The sequence below is a fragment of the Coturnix japonica genome, chromosome 2 (genome assembly GCF_054131305.1).
Source record: "Coturnix japonica strain WE chromosome 2, WE-NBRP24, whole genome shotgun sequence".
NCBI classification, from domain to species: Eukaryota; Metazoa; Chordata; class Aves; order Galliformes; family Phasianidae; genus Coturnix; species Coturnix japonica.
In genome coordinates this window covers 137,328,910-137,338,568 of record NC_140664.1, presented here as the reverse complement: position 1 = coordinate 137,338,568, position 9,659 = coordinate 137,328,910, and the positions used below count along the sequence as shown (strand labels likewise).

Below are 9,659 nucleotides of genomic sequence, written 5' to 3'. Positions count from 1 at the left end.
TCACCATCCTATGGGGGAAAAACCTCCTCCTAAGATCCAACCTAAACCTCCCATGTCTCAGTTATTCGTGCACAAGCCCATTGCTTTGCAGAGAGCAGAGGTGATGCTGTGTGCACGGAGCCAGCAGCCATCGTGTCCCCATTTGAGTCATGGCTGCTGTGATGCAAGATGAGCACGCTGCCCAGTGACTCATGGCATTTGGAGAAGGAAGTAGGTTTCCTTCTGCAGCTGGGAGGGCAGATGTATGGCCACCTTATTTTTCAGTTGAAAGAGAGTTCAGGGCAAAGGACAACATAGGATTCGCTGGTGCTCCATGGTGTGGATGCTGGTTGCTCTTGGGGTGTCTTTTTGCAATTCGGATGCCTTTGAGCTGCTGAGGTTTCCTCCTTGTTGGCAGCCTTGGGTGATCAATCTGCTGAGCTATGAGCTATGCCCTGGCTTTTGGTGGGGGGGGGAGGCTGGCAGACACTGGGTTTATTGCTGCATTAGTTTGTGCTGCTCTGCAGGGCTGTGTTAGCAGGTCAGCGTTATCTCACCTCTGAGTCTTTCACATTGGGGTGAGAATAACAGTTACACACAGGAGCTGAGATATTCTCCCCCCCCTCCTCCCTTCCCTTCCCACCAGCTGTTTGCTACATTATCTACAGAAAAAGCAGCAATTATTCCTTGCTTTTGGGCTTCCTGGGATCACCTATTGACGGTTTGAAAAGCAAAACTTCCAGTCTTTGCTGTATAATCTGGAAGATCTACCATGTTTTACCATCCTGGAGGGTGAAAATGAGGATATAAGCAAACTAATGTCGACAAGCAGAAAAAAAAACAGAACAAGTTTCTCCGTGGCAGAAAGACCCACGTTCCCAAGTGCACCTCAGATGTGGGGCTGAAACACAGAGAGAGATGAAAGCAGATCAGCCTATGACACCAGCTCCCTTGGGATGGTGGGCAAGTGACTGCAGCTCTCTCTGCCTCACTTTTTTCTCCTTAACTCAGAAATAGCTGCATTTCGTGACTCAGGGACGTGCAGTGTTACATGCTGGGGAGCAGAGTGTTGTATAACGTTAGGGCTGCTATTATTTAGCACTGCTGCAGACACCTTTGGATAATTGTAGAGCAGGAGCATCAGTAAGGTTGGAAAAGACCACAGAGATCACCAAGTCCAACCCCAACCCATCATCAGCATGACCACTAAACCACATCCCCCAGTGCCACATCCCCATGGTGCTTGTACATTGGTTCTTGAAGGTGCTTGAACAAGTTGGTTCTTCTGCTGTCATTTATCCATCCCTCCTCCCTTAACTCCCTTAACATCTTACCTGATGAGCAGGTCCCTCAGGTCTTCCTCTAATTATTGGAGATATTGGATTCACTTATCCTACTCCATATACCAGCCTCAGTGGGCCTCCATCACCAATCATAAAGCATCTCTACCATTATATCTCCATCAACCACCCATGGCTCCAGAGATGTCCATGATCACTCAGCCCTCCTGGGGCTATGATTGCCCCCAGCATCATTTAAACCCCACATACTTAATTTACTCAGTGTTCAGGTGGAACAGAGTAAGCCCAAGCAGAGTTGGACCATCAGTCCATACTCCTGAAAGTAATCCCATGGATCTATCATGCTTCTGATTTGGAAGACCTGGTAGCACTGGGCAGCAGTGCCAGTGCCTCACCGTCCTCATAGCATAAAAACTATTCCTAATGCCTAATCTAAATCTACCCTCTTTTAGCTTAAAGTCATTATCGCTTGTCCTATCACTACATGCCCTTTTAAATAGTCCCTCTCCAGCTTTCCTCTAGGTTCACATGTAGAAGGATGATGTAACGTCTCCCCAGAGCCTTTTCTTCCTCAAGCTGAACAACTATCAGTGCTCTCAGCCTGTCTCCATTGGAGAGGCCTTCCAGTACTCTACTCATTTTCCCTCCTCTGGGCTGCTTGAACACCATTGTCTCTCATCGTAGGGTATCCTTGGCACCACTCATACCACCCCAGTGCTACCAGGTCTTCCAAATCAGAAGCGTGATAGATCCATGGGATTACTTTCAGGAATATGGACTGATGTTTGAACACTGCTTGGGCTTACTCTGTTCACTCTAACTTTATGGACAAACCTGGGGCGGTGACACTGAGTTTAATGGGCAGCTCTTCTTCCAATGAAGTCTTGTGGGCTGTGTTAAGTTGGGTCTGATCTCTGGGACCAATTCAGTATATGGGATGGGCAGTGGAGCAATGCCAGAGAATCTTCCTTTGAGTTATCCAATCCCTAGCCCATCAATGACATTGCCAGAGCTTTACCTGGTTCTCTCATGGATGGGAGATGCTGTCCAAAGGCAAAGACAAAAGACAGAAAAATCAAAATATCCCATTAGAATCATGGAATCATGGAATTACCCAGGTTGGAAAAGACCTCAAAGATCATCAAGTCCAACCACAGCCTAACCATAGTATCCTAACTCTAACCTTTATTCAATTTTAGGGTGCTCCATTAGGGAAAGTTGTCTTTCCACCACCACGGTGCTATCCTGCTGGGTAGGTTTTGATGTCCTTATGCTTTTTAATGACCATGCAGAGAAAAACAGGATTTAAAATGCTCAGCTGAAATATTTCACCTGTAGCAGCACATTGCCCTGAAATTCCTCGGTTTGCTGGTAAGACTAATTACACCTCTGCAGTACCAATATTGTGTTCTGCCACCCCTGCCTTTTTCCAATATGGTCCCCAGTTAATTGGCTGTAACTTAGGACAGTAACTTGGCTTTTCATATGAAGTCTCTTGGCTACAGAGACCTACAAGAAGAGGTATCAAGGTTATTATCAGGTTGTTTTTTTTTTTTCCTGGATGGGAATGAAGTTTCGGCTGTTCTCTATCATCAAAACCTCATTACGTTGTGCAGTCATTAATTGACTTGCCCAAACCTGACAACTCGCGTCAAAGGGGAAGACAGCAGTCACCCTGGGACCCGCCAATCAATGTCACAGCCATCCTGGGCCCATGCTGAACTTTGACCGCCCTCAAGAATAGCAGCGATTGTTTCAGTTGGGAGGAGAAAGATGGAAACCAGCCTAATTATAACATCAATGTCAGGCCACATACCCCCACTGGACACCTGCATGATGGAGAAAAAAACAGACGGCAGCTGTTGGGGTCCAGCTTGTGTGAAAATACTCAAGATGTCTTGGCTTCTTTGGGTTTTTTGGGCCTAAAAACTCCACCTTGAAGAGTTTTGTCCATCCAGGAGATATTTTGTGGGAGTGTGAAGATATGCATTGCAGTGCAACTGCGACTAGAATGATGGTAGGAGTGAGGAATGCCAATATCCGAGGGAAATCCTGGGCTGCCTGTAGACAGGTTTGCCAAGCAGAGGCAGTCAGTGTTGGTATGAGGAGGAAGGACCACAGAGAAGGTGTTGGGGATAGAAAAAATGCATGGTATAGAAACGTGTTTAAAAGGTGGCCTCAATCAATGCGGGTTGGGATCATTTAATATCATTTAGCCTGCCTATAAGGTGGCCATTCACAGCCAAGTTCATTCCCCGCTCCTTTTTATGGCTTTTGCAGGGGAACACTGACCTGAGGTTGTGATCCATCCACCAGATACCTGATATGACTGCTGGACCTATAGAGGAACATTCAATTGGTGATGTCTGTTTCATCACATCTCCTGCATGGCAGGAGAAAGATGAGCAGAGATGGAGGTGAGAAAAGTCCTGGGCTGACAACATGCAAAGATCAGATGAGAACGGGGGGATTTTGTAGCTGTTCCCAGGAAAGCTTCAAACCAGACCTCACAACCACAATGTCTTCTCCTCAATGGAGGAAGCTTGCTTATTCCCCATGCACATTTTGGGTCTCAACCTCCTGCATTGCCAGACAGGTCCCAAAATCATCACCAGGTTTTCCTCCTGGTGGATGGCTTGTCCTGACCTGGACCCTGCATTGCAATAGGTCCCCACGTGGTTTTTAAGCTTTGTCATAGAGCTGGGGAACTTCTTCACTTCTTGCCCCAACCACGTGGAGAGCAAGATCTGTGAGGGTGGTGTTGGTTTGATGGGCTCACGTGTGAGACAGGTCATGAGTTTTTCCTCAAGTCCAAGGTGAATCTGCTGAAGTCAAAGATGGTTTGACAGAGATGTGGGGCTGGGCTTGCAATGCAGAGAAACAAGCAAACAAACAGCTGCTCCCAAGATCCCATTTGCTAAAATTCAAGTGTAAATTAAGCTCAGCTCCTGCCTTGAATGGCCCAGTAGTGCTTGAGAACCTTCCATGTAACTGCAGATGAAGGCATTCTTGCTTAAGGATGCTGTCAGTGCTGAAAGTTCACAGAGGTCCATGGAGTTCATAAAATGGAAATCCCAACAAGGATCCTTGATCTACCTGAGCATCCAGGTTGCCCAAGGAGGCTGTGGATACCCCATCCCTGGAGGCATTCAGAGCCAGGCTGGATGTGGCTCTGGGCAGCCTGGTCTGGTGGCTGGCAACCCTGCACATAGCAGGGGGTTTGAAACTAAATGATCTTTGAGATGATTTTCAACCCAGGCCATTCTATGATTCTATGATCCCTGGCAGAAGTGATTGGAGGGTCTGCTTGGTCTGCCCTGGAGTGGCTGGAGTCCATTGGCAGTCCTGTGTAGTGCCTGTGAGCATCACGTGCTTAGTGGGCACAGTGGTGATGGGATGACAGCTGGACAAGGTGATCACAGTGATCTTTTCCAACCTTTATGACTCTGTGATCACAAACGAGGGTACCAGGAGGTCTTCTTAGGGCATCACCAGCAAGGACACCACGTTGGAGTACAACAGCAGAGCAAAAACTGGATCTACCAGCTCCTAAACAAGGACTGGCCAAGGGATAACCTCACACTCCAGATCCTGAGTTGTCTATTTCATTCCCTCCAGGATGCAAGGGAAAAACCTGTGCCCACCCCATGCTATGATATGGTCTGGCCTCCATGTTTTCACCATCCCTTGGGCGAACGTTCATTTATTTCAGTTATCCTTTTCCATTTGCAGCATATGCCCTGCACTTATCTCTAGGGAAACAGCTGCGATTTATCCCGCAGAGTTAGATTGCAATTAACATTTAAGCCCATACCCGTGATGTGGTTACAAAGGCAATATAATGAATCAGCCTTTTAATAAGCTCCATAACCTTTGAAAACTCACTTGGGTGGGAGCTGGGCACACGCGTGTGCCAGCAGATAACGCACGGCTGATGCTGGCACTGTTGAAATCACTCCAGCACTTCCCTGATCTGCTGAGCAGCACCCGAGGAGCACGTGCTGCTCACTAAATTAGAGCTGGTGATGTGAAAATAAACCAAAATAGAGGCTGATTTCCTTGCTTTGATTCTGTAGGCATTGATGCAAGCTGGGTGTGTAGGATTGCTTCTGGGGTTAGCTTATGGTGTTATGGTGGAAGGGCTTGAAGGGACGGTCTTCTCCTTGCTATCATTTGTTCCCTTAGGGAACAAACTACAGTAGTGAGTTCCCTCATTTTGCCATTCCTCCATCAGCTGTTCTAAGATGCGTCAAAATAAAGAGCTTTTCCCAGCGTATATCCTCACAGCATCTCCTAAACCAGAAGCCATCATTCTGACTTCATCCCCTGTACCCCAGCAAGATCCTCTCTTGGTTGTGGACTCCTGGAGGGTCTAATCCTTTAATTCTTGAGTATTACTGGATGGTCCCCAGGTCTTAATGAGGTCCCTAATGGTTTTTGAGTCCTTCTCACTGGTGACAGGATGAGGTGAAATGGCCTCATGTTGCACCTGGGGAGGTTCAGGTTGGATGTCAGGAAAAACTTCTTTACAGAAGGGGTTGTTAAGCACTGGAATGGGCTGCCCAGGGAGGTGATTGAGTCTCCATCCCTGGATGTATTTAAGAACCGTTTGGATGTGGTGTTCAGGGACGTGATTTAGTGGAGGGCTGTTAGTGTAGGATGGCTGGGTTGTGGTTGGACTCGATGATCTTTGGGGTCTTTTCCAACTTGAGCAATTCTATGATTGATTCTATAACTGCGAAGGCAATTTCAAGCGCAGATGCTGTTTTACTTACTTCTTTTTGCTGCTGGTTCAATGGGAGGTTTCCTACAGCAGATGGCAGCAATGGCTTTGTGAAAGGCACCAGGGCCCCAGTGATGCTCAGCATCACCTTCACCCTTTCCTCTGCCCAAGGATTGGGACAAACACCCCTGCCCCTGAACCAACCACCATGGAAACCTTTCCATTTTTCAGGAGCAGAATATCAGAACCCGATTGCTCAGCTGTGTGAATTTGCTGGTGTCTAATAGAGAGGTTAAGTATCCTTCCTCTCTCATGGAGTCCCAGTGCGTGCATCGCTCCTCCTCCAAACATCATGGATTATCGATCCAATTATTCCCATTCCATTCAGGGCTGGAAAAAATACCCTTCCCAAACACTGCATGGGGTTTCTGCCTGGTGCCACTATGGAACAAGCAATGCACCCAAGGCCACAAGGATGAGATATGAGTGGCAAAGACGCTCCTGATTCTGATACAGGGGACACTGGTGTGTTGTGTTGAGCATCCCTCCTTGGGGACAGGGCACAGCACTTCTCCTGTGATTAATTTAGGCTTCTACACAACTACCATTAGCATGAACAGATCCCCAGAACCACTCTTTAAAACCTAAATGATAGATACAAAGGGATTGATTTATATATAATTTTTTTCTTAACACATATGTATTTATAAGCATATATCTGCATGCATCAGTGGCAAACACCTCTGCAGCTGGTGCACGAGCTCAGCTTTGTCCTGCTGGAGCCTGGGTGGTCCACCCAGCATCGGCGAGTGAAAAGGGCTCTCTGAAGCACTGCAGTGCTTTATGGCAATAACTGCAGGGAGTTATTCTCCCTAGTATTAAGTCCATGACCGGTGGAAGGGCGTTAAGGTAGCGCTTCGTAGCTCCAATTATCTTGGCTGCTTGAACAAAAAAGCAGATTGTGTCACTGGACAAAAGGCATTTTCTATGTAACTTCTTGTCTCGAAGCATTCAGAGTGTGTAATGCTGATATTAAACACCCCAGGGCTGGGCTATCTCATGTTGTGGTCAAACCTCCCCAGATAACTATTTGTTGGGGAATTGCATTCAGTTGGGGGAAGCCAAAAGCACATTCAACCCATTACATTACACAGCGTGGCAGCTGACAGTCTGTGTCTCTGGACCTTATCTGCTTTTCCCTCCAGCCCTCTGCTCCCTTTAAGGAGTTGTAGGGCCATGAAGGGGGTTGTGTGGCCATGAGGATCAAGTTAAAGGGCCACTGCCAGCTGAGGGGACATTTCCAACACTAGATGGAGCAGTGGCCCTGGACGTGAAGGAGTAAAACCATCCTGCTCTTCTTGAAGTCACTCCTTTCCTATGTCTGGACCAGGAAGAGAATTCAGGGCAGAACAAGGCTTTTTCAGCACATAGGTCTGATTGCCAGCCTGGGGGCCCTTGGTGTCCTGCAGTGAGGACCTTCCCTCTATGAGCTGTCCCTTATGGAGTACAAGGGATTGAGGTCCTGCCACTGGGGACATCACCTGTTGTGGGGAGAGCCAAGTGGAAGATAGAGGAGTTCTTGTGGGGATCGGGGGGATCAGACTCTGGGTCATTTCCTTTTTGCTTTAACACAAGGGATATTTCCTCACCCACACAAGGGCTGGGGATTAAGAGCAGTGATGCAGCAGTGATGGTGGTGGTAGACATCATACAATGGCTTGGGTTGAAAAGGCCCACAGTGCTCATCCAGCTCCAACCCCCTGCTGTGTGCAGGGTCACCAACCACCAGCCCAGGCTGCCCAGGGCCCCATCCAACCTGGCCTTAAACACCTCCAAGGATGGAGCATCCACAGCCTCCCTGGGCTGCTGTTCCAGAACCTCACCACTCCTTAATGCTTCATGCTGTTGTATGGTAATAGAACCATACAACCACACAGTCATACAATCATATAATCAAGCACAGAATGGCTTGCATTGGAAGGGACCTTACAGATCATAATGGCAGGCTTCAAAACCTGCCCTGCATTTCCCTGTGCAAGGAAGGTGGCTTAGCTCAGTGATGACCAAATCCCAAATACCTGAGTCTTGAGTCACGGCGCGGGAAGGAAACGTGCATAAACAAGCAGCAAGCCAGGAAACTCCACTGTGGCAATGGACAAAGGTAAAAGTCAGTGGCTTGGTATGTCTGCACGGCAGCAATAAAGCCCAAGGTAGCAGGTTTCAGCTGATAATCACAGCACCTCAGGCTGTGCTCTCGTGAGTGAGGCCAGGGCACATTTAGGCAGTGCTGCTGAGGAACACCCAGGCTGACAGAGCTGTGGGCTGGGACAGTAGGAAAAGACACAGTGCTACCATGAGATCAGATGGGGAGGAAATAGGAGCAAAGTCCACCCTCCCAGAGGTCAGTGCTTGGGGAAACTGAGGCAGGGTGGTGTTGACTTGTGTTTCTTGGCAGAGCTGGGCTTTTCCCATCTCCAGCCTGCTGTGGGTTTTTGAGACCCCCTTCTTTTTGCATTGCTTTACCTGTGAATAGACTCTTCCCCACACCCCTGAGCCCTTGCCATGACCCTGAGATCTCTTCCCTCTGCCAGACTAATGCAGAAAATAAACAGCCCCAAAGCTTGGCTGTCAGGGCTGAATTCCAGCAGGGTTTTTTCCATCCCACCCTTCCAAATTTCCCCTCCAGCCTGAGGCATGAAGGCAAACAAGTCTAACCCAACTGCCACCTAAAGAAGATCAGTTATCCCCCCGTAAACTTACAGCCCAGATCAGGAGGGAACATGCAGGAACACTCATTTGGTGCCTCAGTTTCCCCTTACGTGGAATGAGATTTCTGAACCTGCCTTCTTCAAGGATGCTCTGAATGTAGTTATGGCACTGTTAGTTTATTTCTGCTGAGTGTCACAGGACAGCAAGGAGAGCACTTCATCCTTCCGAGGATGGAGGAGGGAATCAAGCAAGCGTTGGAAAATGGATGGAGACCAGTGAACCTGGGGAGGGTGGAGAACTGGTAGAATCATAGAATCATGGATTTACTAAGATTGGAACAGACCACTGAGGTGGTGGGCAGTGATAGGACAATGGGGAATGGTTTGAAACTGAGACAGGGGAGGTTTAGGTTGGATCTTAGGAGGAAGTTTTTCACCCAGAGGGTGGTGATGCACTGGAACAGGTTGCCCAAGGAGGCTGTGGATGCCCCATCCCTGCAGGCATTCAAGGCCAGGCTGGATGTGGCTCTGGGCAGCCTGGGCTGCTGGTTGGTGACCCTGCACGCAGCAGGGGGTTGGAACTGGATGGGCACTGTGGGCCTTTTCAACCCAGGCCATTCTATGGTTCTATGATTCTATGATCACTGAGCCCAACCATCAACCCATCACCACAATGCCCATTAAACCACATCCCTTAGTACTACAGTGATCATCACTTGTGCCTCATGGCTCTGGGACAGCCCAGTTGCATGGGATAAAGGCTGCTCTTCCAGCTCACTTCAATGTCAGGACTTTATCTCACAGTGGCAAGCTCTGAGTGGGCACAATTGCTGCAGTGTGAGTGCCTGGCTGGCTGGGAAGCAGCCGCCGATTGATGGGTGCACGTCGAGTTTGCATTTCTGGCTGGAATGCTGCTTATCACTGCCCTGGCATTTCCCATTTCTCTTG

The 9,659-nt window shown here is 48.4% G+C and overlaps 1 long non-coding RNA gene across 1 annotated transcript; it reads left to right on the top strand.

Moving 5' to 3' along the window:
- The first annotated feature begins 1,633 nt into the window (after positions 1-1,633).
- LOC146762190 (uncharacterized) lies at positions 1,634-4,533 on the top strand. Its single transcript, XR_014943266.1, has 2 exons — positions 1,634-2,532; positions 3,561-4,533. It is a non-coding gene; the product is annotated as an uncharacterized LOC146762190 (long non-coding RNA).
- The last annotated feature ends 5,126 nt before the right edge of the window (positions 4,534-9,659 follow it).